This window comes from Micropterus dolomieu, linkage group LG02, assembly GCF_021292245.1.
Source record: "Micropterus dolomieu isolate WLL.071019.BEF.003 ecotype Adirondacks linkage group LG02, ASM2129224v1, whole genome shotgun sequence".
In the NCBI taxonomy this organism is placed as follows: Eukaryota; Metazoa; Chordata; class Actinopteri; order Centrarchiformes; family Centrarchidae; genus Micropterus; species Micropterus dolomieu.
The window spans coordinates 7,462,721-7,476,609 of NC_060151.1; positions in this window are offsets into that span (position 1 = coordinate 7,462,721).

The following is a 13,889-nucleotide window of genomic DNA, read 5'->3' on the forward strand; positions in this document are numbered from 1 at the left end:
CTGGTGCCAAGTCCTGTTGGAAAATGAAATCTGCATCTCCATAAAGTTGGTCAGCAGCAGGAAGCATGAAGTGCTCTAAAACTTCCTGGTAGACGGCTGCGTTGACCTTGGACCTCAGAAAACACTGTGGACCAACACCAGCAGATGACAAGGCACCCCAAACCATCACTGACTGTGGAAACTTTACACTGGACTTCAAGCAACGTGGATTCTGTGTCTCTCCTCTCTTCCTCCAGACTCTGGGACCTTGATTTCCAAAGGAAATGCAAAATTTACTTTGATCAGAGAACATAACTTTGGACCACTCAGCAGCAGTCCAGTCCTTTTTGTCTTTAGCCCTGGCGAGACGCTTCTGACGCTGTGTCTTGTTCAAGAGTGGCTTGACACAAGGAATGCGACAGCTGAAACCCATGTCTTGCATACGTCTGTGCGTGGTGGTTCTTGAAGCACTGACTCCAGCTGCAGTCCACTCTTTGTGAATCTCCCCCACATTTTCGAATGGGTTGTGTTTTAACAATCCTCTTCAGGGTGCGGTTATCCCTATTGTTTGTACACTTTTTTTCTACCACATCTTTTCCTTCCCTTCACCTCTCTAATAATGTGCTTGGACACAGAGCTCTGTGAACAGCCAGCCTCTTTAGCAATAACCTTTTGTGTCTTGCCCTCCTTGTTCAAGGTGTCAATGGTTGTCTTTTGAGTTAATTAGCTGATTAGAATGTGGCACCAGGTGTCTTCAATATTGAACCTTTTCAAAATACTCTAATTTTCTGAGATACTGATTTTGGGGTTTTCATTAGTTCTCAGTTATAATCATCAAAATTAAAAGGAATGAACACTATATATCAGTCTGTGTGGAATGAATGTATACATTATACAAGTTTCACTTTTTGAATGGAATTACTGAAATAAATCAACTTTTTGATGATATTCTAATTATATGGTGTGTGTGTGTGTGTGTGTGTGTGTATATAGACAGTACAGACATGGTAATGCAATCGACAGACCTGTCTGAGATTATTATCTTGAATATAACAGATTGACAGTGATTGTTCCTTGTTGAGGTCATGGCCACACAGCATAAACTGTATTTAGACAGCGGATATTTGGTACAACATTAAAAACATTAATAGTTAGCTTTATATTTTTACCTGAAGCATTTAATAAACTTATTCAGTTATTTTCCTCCCATAGTATCATTATTGACAGCTATGTATGGCCTGGTGTCCACAAAGACCTTGGGAAGCAATCTCAGTGTGCCACAGGCCTCTACAGTATGTTGGTTTGGCTGGGGTGATTCTGAAGTGAAAAGGCATTCTCTACTTCTTTTCCCACTCCCTTCTAGGAAGAGCAGCACTGGATCTCCTCATCATCCACTGTGGCTTTAAATATTGTCCACATTTGTGTTTTATGTCCATTTAAAAAATGGTTTATGGTTCCCATTGCAATAAATTATTTTTGTACTTTACACTTAATTTGTCTTTACTACTGACTGAAAATGTTCATTTTACATTCTGATTGTCAATTGAAAGAACCAGCTCATCATGCAACACAGATAAAACATCAATTATTAAAGCTCAACTCTTTCGCCAAGGGAGAGTAGTCTAGTATAAGTTGAAAAGTTAAAATACTCTGAAAAAATGTTTCATTTTCTGACCTTGGTCAGAAAAGGTCAGAAGACTGAAAAGTTGACAAATAATTATGCAGTGTTTCAGTGTGGGCGGGAGTATTTTAACATTGTACCTTATACTTGAAGATAACATAGGAGCCTTACACCCAGTAACTAGAGCCAGAGAAGGTTTTGAAGTGGCTTGTTTGATGCTCTTGAAGAGAGCTGGATCACTATCTCAAACTGAAAAGTGAGGGCTGGTTGCAAGACCAGAGCGGCCGGCGGGTTAAAGATGCCAATGTGGAGTTTGATTCTGATGAGGAGGAAGTCACTGAGACGACTAACTGTGGAAAACACAAATAAACTTGGACCACAGTGCTGAATTCAGAAGCCACAGTGCTGCAAGGACAATATCAAGGACATCAGCCTTTTATTAAACTCCATGGTTTTCCTGTGCTGGTTCTAAAGCACCTGTGTAATGTTGGGACTCACTCCTTAGTTGTTATACAAGACTGCTGCTCACCAATGATCATCAGCTGCTACTTTTATATCATAACATACAATTTACAGAATCAGACTAAAGTGTAAATGTCAGAAAAACACAAACATGTCCTTGTATTTTTTTAAATCAAATTGCTGTTACTCTAGCTTGCTGAAAATGTTTTTGTTATTACATGAAGCATCAGGAAGACTGTAAAACAAAGATTTCAAGAGAAAATTGCATTTTAAGGGGCGGCTGTGGCTCAGGAGGTTGGCCATTAATCGGAAGGTCGGCGGTTCAATCCCTGGCTTGCGTGTCGAAGTGTCCTTGGGCAAGATACTGAACCCCAAATTGCCCCTGGCGGCTGTTCCGCCAGTGTATGAATGTGTGTGAATGTAAGTTTCTGTTTGAGCACTTAGGCTCAGTGAATGAATGTGTATGACTGGTGAATGCAGATGTAGTGTAAAAGCGCTTTGAGTGGTCAAAAAGACTAGAAAGGCGCTATACAAGTATGGAGCATTTACAGTATAAGCAGCCCGCCTAATTATCCACTCAGTGTGGCAGAGTTCAACTACACACTGAACAGAGATGACAGAAGTGTGTGCATGGGTGGAGGTGCTCATGTAAACGTATGTATCATTTGGGTAGGTGCAATGGCGCTGACGTTCCAGTAACACCACATCCCCGTCTCCTCTCTCGCCTTCCTCCCTGCCTCCCTGTCTCCTGCTAGAGCTTACAACTTGCCAGAAGAAATATTATCAGTCTAGAGAGCTGAGCACCACAGTTTGCTGAATAAGTGACACACACAACTGCACAGTGCTGTGAAAGAAAGACGTGGGGGAAGCTAAAGGAGACACAGGGTGTGAGACTATAATTATCAGAGCAGCACAGAGACTCAGTGTTAGCTAATTTAGTTAGTTTCGTGTGGAGTCTGCATGATCTTCCCTTTTGTTTGCCCATAGCCCGAACATACACAACTTTATGTAAGTCAATGCTGGGACAAACTGAAGTCCCTGCTCCCCTCCACTGATTAAGAATAAGTCCAAAAGAGTTAATAATCTTAATAATGTATCATCCATCAATAAAAAAATCTGATCTGTGAAGCAGCAAATCCTGAAATACACATTTTGGAGATAATAAGTGACAAAAATACTATGAAAGTAACTAAAACAATGTATACAGTACTGAATGAAAACATTACACATGCCATCATACGTCATCAGTACTTCATCGTTATGTTGTTTATAGCTCGAGTACTGTGAATGTAGTTCTGGGCATCATTCACTGGTTAACATTCGTGCAATGCGCACTCCCACCATTCTCCTCACTTAATCCCTGTCCTGATTCAAATTTGAACAAGGTAACACATTGTGAGCACAGCTCTGATTTACATCTCAGAGTGTTAAATAAAAAGCTACACACTGGTGTAAAACAATCAAAACAATCAAATATGTTTAGAGAATGATTTACAAGTTGGAAAAGCACAAAACTACTGATGGAAAAAAAGGCTTGAAATCGAATCAGCAGTTCAGCGACCAGTCAGAAAGATGTTAACTTACAGACTAATTGGAGGACTGATTATAATACTGCTGAATCTCTGACAACGCAAAACCCAGAAACTATACTGGATTTGAAAGAAAACAAATATTGACAATAAAAATATTATAAGCTGAAGATGCAATCACAAAAGATAACTTCAAATAAAGTCAATGAAACTTTAGAAAAGTCTTAGTTTTAGTTGCGTCTTTAGAGGAAGATTGATTGAATATGTGTAAATGAAAGAAAAAAAGAAAGAAGGACAAAGACTGTCAGGGAAAAGAAATGAGACAAGAGTGGAGGGAGTAAGGGGGAGCGGAATGTACAAACCTGGATCAAAGTTGCAAAGTTATTGAACACAGATTTACTGACTATAAGCTGATTTACTAACATAAGCAAAGTAAACAGCTAGTTTTATTGCTTTTTTTATTTTTAGTGCACTTACTGTTTATCGCATGAAATAATAACGCAATAAGAAAAATACATCTTCAAATAAGAAACTCATGGTTTTACAGTTACAGTCAGGCATCAGAATAGAGCAGAGCAAAACAAATCAGATGCAGGAATAGCCTCCAAAACACATCACTATAATGCAGAAGTCTGTCTACTATCCTGTTAGGGTGCCAGCTAGTTGCCTTGGCTGGGTGTTATTTGTGAGAAAAATCATTAAAGAACAAGAACATTTGAAGCCAACCAAAAACTCTGAAACTTTTATGGGACTAAATGAAAGCGAGGAAGAGGGTAAAGTTATAAAAAGCAGAGGAACGTTGAGCACTGTTGCTATTCATGGTTGTGAGTTTGTGTCTGATGATTAATTGCAGGCTGCGTTTGACACAAATATATCTGAGGTCTTTGATACCATGTTAATTAGTAAAGTGACACAGTTTGTTGGTCTGTGTTATAGTATATTTGCTTTTAAATCTCAGACATAAATGATTGTTCTTATGATCCAGTTAATAGCTAATAGTATTCATTAATAACTATTAATAATAATTGAATTGAGGTTTTATTATAAATGATTAAACATTTACACACACATCATTTGATGAGAGCAGGGGCGAAAGTAGCATTTTAAAAGATAATGTTTCAGACAGAGATATATTTTTGCTGTGGTCACCAACTCACTTCCGCCTCCCCGGAAGTTCTACCGACCCTCTACTTTACAGTAGTGCCCCCTGGACCTCGGTGACCTTATAGCTGGTTACGCCCATGCCTTTTTAAAGTAATAGCCTACTGCCATAGTGATCAATAGCTCTGATGCTGCTAGATGGTTTATTAGAGGCTGGTCCTGTTTGTACATGCGCGCATTAGCAGGGCAGCAATCGTGGAGTATATAGTGGACTTTTCTGGTGGGCCGGTCTGGATCAAAGTCCAGAGCCATTTTTTACTCCCAGTCCGTCCCTGGTGGACATATTTTGCGTTTTGTTCATACTTTGTAGGCTTGCAATTAATTTATAAAAAGTGCATGACCAACATGCATTTCTAACAAACTAAGATCTACTTAATAACATGTCTATGAAGATTCTCAGTCATCCAGGTCATAGTTATCCAACGAAGGTAAAAATCATGGGCAACTGGACTTGGTTGAAGATACTGGATACTGGATACTTAATAACATGTATACAAAGTTAAATGGAAAATCTTAGCTTTTTCTTTTGGGAATTATAAAGTCTCAAAGGCACTTTATAGAGATAATGACCCAGCTATGACCTACTGGCTTCTGAGCATACAAACTCATCAGTACATTGCTCCTCAGACTCTGGGCAGGGGACGAAGGCTGGTCTCTGGATGCTGCTCACCTGTTGAGCTGTTGAGTCCTTTAAAGGGAATGTTTCTGCTTTATTTTCATGCAGTGAGACAGGAAGTGCAGGAAGATGGAAGAAAGTGAGGGAAAGAGCACATTAGGCAAGCAGTTTCCTTTAAACTTCATGTGCTGTCTCTCACATGTTATGCGTTTTTCTAGACTTAATAATTAAAATTAACAATGCAGTAATCACGTAAAAATAATACATTAAATATGTGCATTTTCACTGTTTTATTAACATACATTCACAGGACATGCCAGTTAAATGACCGTTCAATAATCTGTAATAATGTTTTGGCTACAGGGTTTTCATACACGTTTTAAGAAATGCAGTGTTAATAAAAAATAAATCATGTCTAAGATGGTGCAACATACATTATATAAAACACACAAGCAACCAACAGAGAACAGATTTTTCTCTGCACTAACTATTCAACACAGCTCAGGCTGAACAATGTCAACAAGATGTGAGGAAGCTATTCTGAGACAAACTAGCTATGTGATGTTTGTGTTTGTGTGCATGGTGACACAATTGCAGGCATTACTTGGACGTGTCTCCTTACCACAGCAGGGGTTGTAGCCAACCCTTGTGTAGTTCACATTCATTAAGTGGTAGCCTCATAAACAGATTTGTTCAAGTTCATTCTTAAGCCTGATTCAGTAGAAAATTCCTCAACACATCTAATTGCTTTGATCCATTCCTCTCTATTAGACAAAAAAAAATTGTATCATCTGCCAGTTGAGATCATTTAAATGATCTAAGGTCACTTTAGGTCTAATTTGGAACCATAGACCGTATAAAAACTTGAAACTGACCTTTTTTAATGTGTACAGCCACAGTTTGTGTAACAAGGAACAGAAAGGAGCCTTCCCTTAGAGACTGCGATAGTGACCAGTGGTCGGTGTGGCAGCGACCAGTATCTTTGGCGCCCCTAGTGGTAGCATAATTGTCTACAACCAGTGGTGTAGTCTATGTGATACGCAGGTATTCGCCGTATACCCACTAGAAATGTTTGTATGTCCGTATACCCACTGAAAATAGCGAGATGATACCGTAACAACATTGTTATGTGACAGAACCTTCACACGTTCATTCATAAATTCACCCCGTTTGTGTTGCGAAGCTCTGAACTGAAGTTTGCGGCTTCAGTGGCCTGTGACCGGGATCTGACTTCAGCTACCAAACAATAACACAGCTGCGTGGCGGTTACTTGGCGCACGTTTGAAATTAACTAATGTGAATCACTGAAGGAGATGTGAAACGCAAGCAAACTCAAACTACACTCTTTTAGTGTTTTCGTAAGTTACTGCAACACAGAAAATGAGCCAGATGAGGCTGATGCTGTAGTAACGTTACCTGTTGAGTGAAAATAGCATATAGACCTATGTTATCATTAACAGAACTCTAACAGCATTGTCTATTGAATTGAAACTAGAACGAGTTAACTAACGTTAATGTGGTGGATCAATGGATGCGGGATACTGTGTGTTTGTGTGTGTGTGTACAGAAGTAGCAGTTCATGGATGCTGCGTCCTCAGTGCTAATATTCTGTAATGAATGAGTTTTGGTGATAGAACTGCACATAGGCCTATGTTCATTGTTATTACTGCTACTGAAAAGCCCCAGCTTTCCATCATTGTTAATAATAGTTGCAACTTGCACTGTGAAATGTGCATTGAAAATTGCCAGATAATCAAACCAGATTCATATAACATCTTAGGCTAAATGTAGCTCTTAACTGGCTGAGTTAGACAAACTCATCCTCTGCATTTTTTTTGTTGTTGTTGCCAGGGAACCAACTCTCTATCTGCCCATAATATTTCTTAATGTCGTTGCCGTTTGAAGTGGGAACTGGGCTAAAGCAATTAGTTCCAACCAATCATTTAGTCGATGAGCAGAAAATGTTTATTTGTTTTTTTGACTCTTGGTCCTAAATAACGAGCAATTTGAACATGTCACTTTGGGCTCTTGGAACTTGTCATCCACCATGGTGCTGCGTTGGCCAATGAAATACCTGCAAGGACAAAATCATGGTTGGACACATTCACTGTTTACTTCATGAATTGGTAAGGGGATGGTTTTTTAAAACTGTTTTCTGTGGCTCAGGAGGTAGGCTGTGGACAGTAGCTCAGGGGGTGTGATGTGAGCGAGGGGTGTGCAGCTGGACAATATTGAGGTTTTAGGCAAATTACCATATATGGAAAACCGGCTCTGTATGACATCATTAAGTAAGTGAGACGGACTGTGAGACAGAGAGACAGGTGGACTATAAGACTGTGAGACGTACTGTGAGGCAGAGACACAGGTGGACTATGAGACTATGAGATACAGAGACCCAACTGTTCCCGATGAAGAGAACAGTGTGTGTGTGTGTGTGTGTGTGTGTGTGTGTTTGCCTCTCTCTGTGTCAGTTAGTAGTAGTACCAGGTAGTAGTAGTTGTAATTAGTGCAGTAGTAGTGGTTGTAGAAGCAGATGCAGTACTCTCTAACTTCATTCAAGGTATAGCTTAACGTCTGTCCACAAATCGGAACACAGGACCGTGTGTGTGTTTGTGTGTGTGTGTGTGTGTGTGTGTGAGAGAGAGAGAGAGAGAGAGCGAGAGAATGTGTGTGCGTGTGTGTCTCCCTTTGATCTCTCTATGCTTATTAACATCAACTGGGCAACCAGCTATCCTATATAGACAGATAGGAAACTCTCTCTGAGACTTTGCCTCAAACAAACCACCTCAGAGACTAAACTAAACGAACGACGAAATGACTTGACCGGGAGTGGCATTTGTGAACACTATGATCTATTTTTTGTTTGGATAAAGTTGAAAAAAGTGACCACTTTGGCAAGTTCAAAAACTGGTATGCTCTGCTCTGGTCAAGAAAATTTGAGAAGAACTTGGCAACAATGGCAGCCAGTAGAGAATTTTCTGTCACTCTTGTCCTTTTGAAGGAGAGAGAGACAAATCTATAAATCTGAGGAATTTAAAAAGCCCATGTGAGGAACCACAACAAAATTTACTTCGTTTCTGGTGTAAAATTATGCATGAGGAGTTAAAATTGTGGTCAAGCCAGCGAGTTAAAGAGAAAAATCTAAGAAGATTTTCCGAGCCTGCTACACTGTAGTGATGATGTCACCCACACTAACTCATGCAATACACACCCATTTAAACTCAGAAAAGAGCTCAAAAAAGCATAAAACTGTGAACAAACCATAAAACATATCAAAAAGCTGAATACATCATTAATAGCTAATAACTTCTTGTGACCAATTTACAGTTTAAATCAAGTCGATAGCTGAAAGTATGCTGACCAGGGCACTCTTTAAGTTCTGAACCAGATGTGGGACCTCTGGCATGAAATATAGCCTCATGTCTGTTCTTGCAGAATGTGGGACAGATATTATATTGAGATACAATCCAAAGGCCTTCCACATTGCCTGATTTAAAGCCTTAAGGAAGCTGCCTTGTCGATAATGTTCAGGATTAGAGGCTTGTAGTTTGTCCCATTAGTTGAGTTGCTACTGTAGTGGTAGTTCCCTGCCTACTAAAAACACATGCATGTTTACAGTTTAAATCAAGTCTGTAGCTGAAAGTATGCTGAACTGGTGAGCTTTCAAAGTGAAGTAGGTATGAGGAGGATTTCGACAGTCTCTCCATTCACTTACAATGGGAGAATTTTCCTGGAAAACCTTGAATAATTTGGAAAGTATTCAAGGTATCAATGACAAAAGTAATAGCATCCTCATTGAGCCGGACAACTTGGAGTTTGAACGGAGTTTCTACGTCAAAAGCTGTGGGACTAGTTAGCGGACAAAAAAACCTGGAACGAAGAATAATAATAAAGGTTAGCAATAACATAGGATAGGACCCAATTATGTGACTTCTGAAGGTAACTGGTCAGATCTTGATAAGGGGCATGATAGCAAAGTGAGCTAATACATATGCATGCACCACTTTTGTTTTTTGTTTTAGTTTGTTTTTTTAAACAAATTATTATTTCCTTTTTACTTTGGACTATTTTGTGTATGTCCATTACATGAGATCCAAATTAAAAATCAATTTTAATTCCAGGTTGTAAAACAATAAAATAGCTAAAATGCCAAGTAAATGCTGTAATGCGCCTTTCTAGTCTTTTCGACCACTCAAAGCGCTTTTACACTACATCTGCATTCACCAGCCACACACATTCATACACTGAGCCTAAGTGCTCAAACAGAAACTAGCATTCACACTCACTGGCGGAATAGCCAGGGGCAATTCGGTCCAAGGACACACACACAGGGATTGAACCGCTGACCTTCCGATTAACGGCCAACCTGCTCTACCTCCTGAGCCACAGTCGCCCCATAGTAAACTTTTGCAAGCCACTTTATTTGTCTTATTTTAAAAAACTAACAAACAAAGGTTGATGGCCTAATTCTACCTTTATATGGGATAGGATAGAAAAACAACTTTTGTAGAGTTCCAAACCAGACTAGGGCCCAAGTTTCCAGATCTCAGGTCCTATTATTGGGCTGCTAATCTCAGGATAATTGGTTGCAGAACAAGGAGCTATTCCTCCCCCAGTTTGGCAAGAGATGGAGGCGCCTCATCTACAGTATACCGGCATCATTGTCTTCCCTCGCACACTCCTACTTTACAAGCCGTATGTGTCAAAACTACAGTGAGCATCTGGAATCATAAACACCACTTTGACAACCTATTTTTCCACTGCAGTGGAATCTGTTTGTACAGCTGCTTCTTTCAGGTCTATTGTATGTGTACAAGGGGCTTTTGGACAAAACATTTCCAAGCTGGGAGTGATTGAAAAGTCAAAAAATATCTCCTTTCCTTTTCTTCAACCTCAATGGAAATGGTCTTGCGGTCAAGGAAAGATGTGCAGGAGAATTCATTCAAGGACTTAAGATAAGAGGACCGCAGGGCTCAGAGAATCCGACTGCCGTGGCCTGCCGTGACAATACTACAATGTTCTAAAGATGGACCACAGAAAGCGCGTCTTTGACACTGCGCCCCGTGTTGTTTTTTTTTAACGCAGGCCATCTAAAGGTGGAATATTACTTAATAACCAAGATAGCAAAAAGGCCTATAAGTCACCAAATAATGGAAAGTGTTTTACATTGAGAATGCTTGCTCACACTCACCCTCCTGCCTACCCATATTTATCACCATGAATCCCAATAATTGTATGAAATGTATTAAGTATTGTAAGCCTACTTTGCTACATCTTCAATCACTTCTGTCTCTGAGTGAAAACAAGTGCAAGGAAAAACTTGTGACCTCTTTCGCTTCAAGTGCAACAGCTTTATTATGTAGCCTAGTTAGAGCTGTGAAAAAATGCTGTATTAAGTTACTGCCAGGGCCGTTAAATAAGAGAGTTACGACACTGCCATTGACTTCTGTTGGAACCATGGAATGCGGAAGTGACGCACGTCATGGGGCAGCCGAATGTTCCAAACACTGAATAGTTCCAGCGCTGAGCCTCGTTCATTTCAGTGTTTCTGAAGTACGCTGCCTGGTATGTTGATGAAATTACTGCATTTGTTTACATTTTAACTCATTAGCTGTGGTCTCATGTATCTAGTCAATAGTGTATTTTATGGAGCCAGCTTTAGTCATGGTTTATCGGAAGATATGAACTGTTCGATTATAATTGCAGCTAGCTAACGTGAGTAACGTTAACACTTAACCAGCTAACGTTACCATACCAAGATGTCAGTTTGCCAATATTTACCTCAAATGTAAAGTTCTTAGTTAATTAGCATACATTGTTTATCTTTGATTATTAAATCTGTTATAACTCATTATAGCAGCACTTAGTTAATGCTGCAGTAGTAACATTAAACGTGATTACGATGAACGGTAAGTTAGCTATCTCAGCTAGATAACATGGCTAGCTTGTATCTAGCGAGGTTGTTCCTTGGTTAATTCATTCATTACACACAATGTTTGTTAGACAGTGCATCAGTGACGGTTAATAAGATCAGTGGCATATGATCATATTTTGGACATCTGTTAGATAGAATACAATGATTTATTTTGCACACAACTTCTCATGTTAATAGCTCCCTGTGACTAATAAAGGTAAAAACGTGATACTATAGTGATTCAGAATTTTGATGAAAGTAGCACATGTACACTGCTCACTTCCTCACAATCTTCACCTTCCTTGTCCTTTCTTCCCTCACTTCCTGCCTCAATGTCTGAAATGATGACGTGGCAGTGTTAGTGTTACATGTTGAGTGTATAGGCTAGTCATAAAAAGAAATAAGAAATATTATAAATTTTTTGACTTCACATTATTGATACAGAAGTAAATTTTAGGGCAATATGTGTTGTAATGTCTATGGTCAGGTTGCTTCTGCTGACCTTAACATTGTATGATGAAGCATTTCACTGATTCTTGATTCACAACCTCACGACCAGGTCTCAAGATCACCCTACAATTGCACTGGAAGAATGTAATCGCTACTGTAAACACCACCATTGCGCCAGCTCCAATAACCTGGTGGTGCTCAGAGTGCTCCTGATTGTTAGGCCTTGGATCGGGCTGAGCTGCCTCAGGGGTGTGTGGGGGGTCTGGGGCTCGGGGCTTTGGAACCTCTGGGTCTGGGGCGTGTCTGCGTGCTGGGGGGGCTGGGCCCCCCTGGAGCTGGGTGGGGTTGTCGCTGACTCTGGGGTGCTGCCGGTGCTAGGGGGGCTCTTGCTACAAGCCCTGGGCTGGAGGGATCTGGCGTACTCCTACTTAGGGGGGTGGGGGACGGAACTGAATGATGGGGCCAGTCAGGAATCTGGTCCCACTGGGGAGGACCATTCTAGCCTCCCTATGACCTCCTTCACCTTCCCCCCTTTGGTCATGTCTCACTACATACACCCTTAGGACTCTGGGGGTGGCCAGGCTGCAGGGCATTTGGTGGGTGGGGCTGCTTTATTGCGGCATCGCCATTCTGTGGGGTGCCTGTGTCACAACTACCCTCCAATTTTAATTGCACCTTAATTACCACACACCTTATCTTTACTCCACCATACAACACTTTACAATCCATGACATGCATCCAACACCAAACAATACATTTACAGATGAAGGCAGAGGGGTTGAAGGAGTGGGGGGATTCTCATTGGCCTCGTGTCCTGCCCCTGGAGCCCCGGGGGGTCGGGGGTGCCGTGGGGTTGGTGTCCGCCTTGCCATATTTGGGGTGGGTTGGGGGGGCGTGGCACCCCTGGCGTGGGGGCCCGCTCTGGACCTAGGGGTCTGGGGACTCGGGCTTCTGGCTTTTGCTCATTTCTGGGCAGGTGGTGTCCCTGGGCCTGGGGGCCCGTTGTCTCCTCTCCTCGCCTGGGCCCTCTTCGGCAGAGGTGGGGCTCCCGCTGCTTCCCCCTGCCAGCTCTCTCACAGTGGGGGCATTCGGGAGTCTCTGGGGCACACGGCTGGTGTTGTTGGGGTGGGTTTTGGTGCTCGTCCTTGGGGGTGGTTGACTGTGGGGGCTGGGCCCCCTGTCCGGGGATGAGAGAGGAGGGATGCCTCTGGCTGGGCTGGGGGACTGTTGGCCTGGTTCTCCCGTATTATCGCTCCCTAGCGGAGAGCTGCTTCTTGCTGTGTTGTTCTTTCTTTGTTTTTAGGGTGTACTTGTTTCAGAGTGGCTTCATATTGACAGCGTATGTTGTGGTTATCTGGGTCCCTGTGCTTTTCATTTGATAATTTCCTTAAAGTTTTCCTTAGGTTTTTGCATTCAGTGTCAAACCATTTGTTACTGTTCATTTGTTGAGGTTTTGGTTTGGAGGCTTTCAAATTAGACAATTGTGATAGGGAAGGCAACAGGGGTTTAGCACTAGGACCCAGGTAAAGGGGCAGAGTCTATAAATAGGGAAGGGAAGATCACCTGGTCCTTTCTTTCTGCAGTCACACACCTGAGGGAGCAGCTGAGGCCAGCCTTTGTTTGGTTCTTGATTGGACTTCGTGGTGGTGAGGGTCCAAAGCTTGGAGTGATTGTCTAAACACATCAGCTAAAGCACAGATCCCAGTCACCTGCATGCCTTCAACGGCGGGAGGGGAATGTGTTTCTAAGTCAAGCAAGAAGTTATTAGGAGAGCCAACCACTGTTTTTTCCCACCGGTTAGTTTTATTGTGCTCACACTAGATCCTTGAATGGGCCATATTTTGTGTTTCTGGCTGTGTTAAAGGGGGAAACTGAAAGACAGAGTAACCATTTTGCATGGGTGTTTTGTGTAATTAGTGTGTAGCATGCAGATAGTGTTTTTCCATAGTATTTGGTTTAATTGGTTTGAGTGTGTGGGTTATTTCCTTATTTGTTTATCAGTTTGGTTATAATTTGTCGGTGCTCAATTCTACATCAGTTTCCCTGGTAACGCAGTCTAGTCCTGAATTGTGTTTTTCTTTTGTTTTGATGTAACAAATAAACTTTATATTCCTATACTGATATAGTAGCCTCTGGTCCAGTTTGTTCTGGCACTTG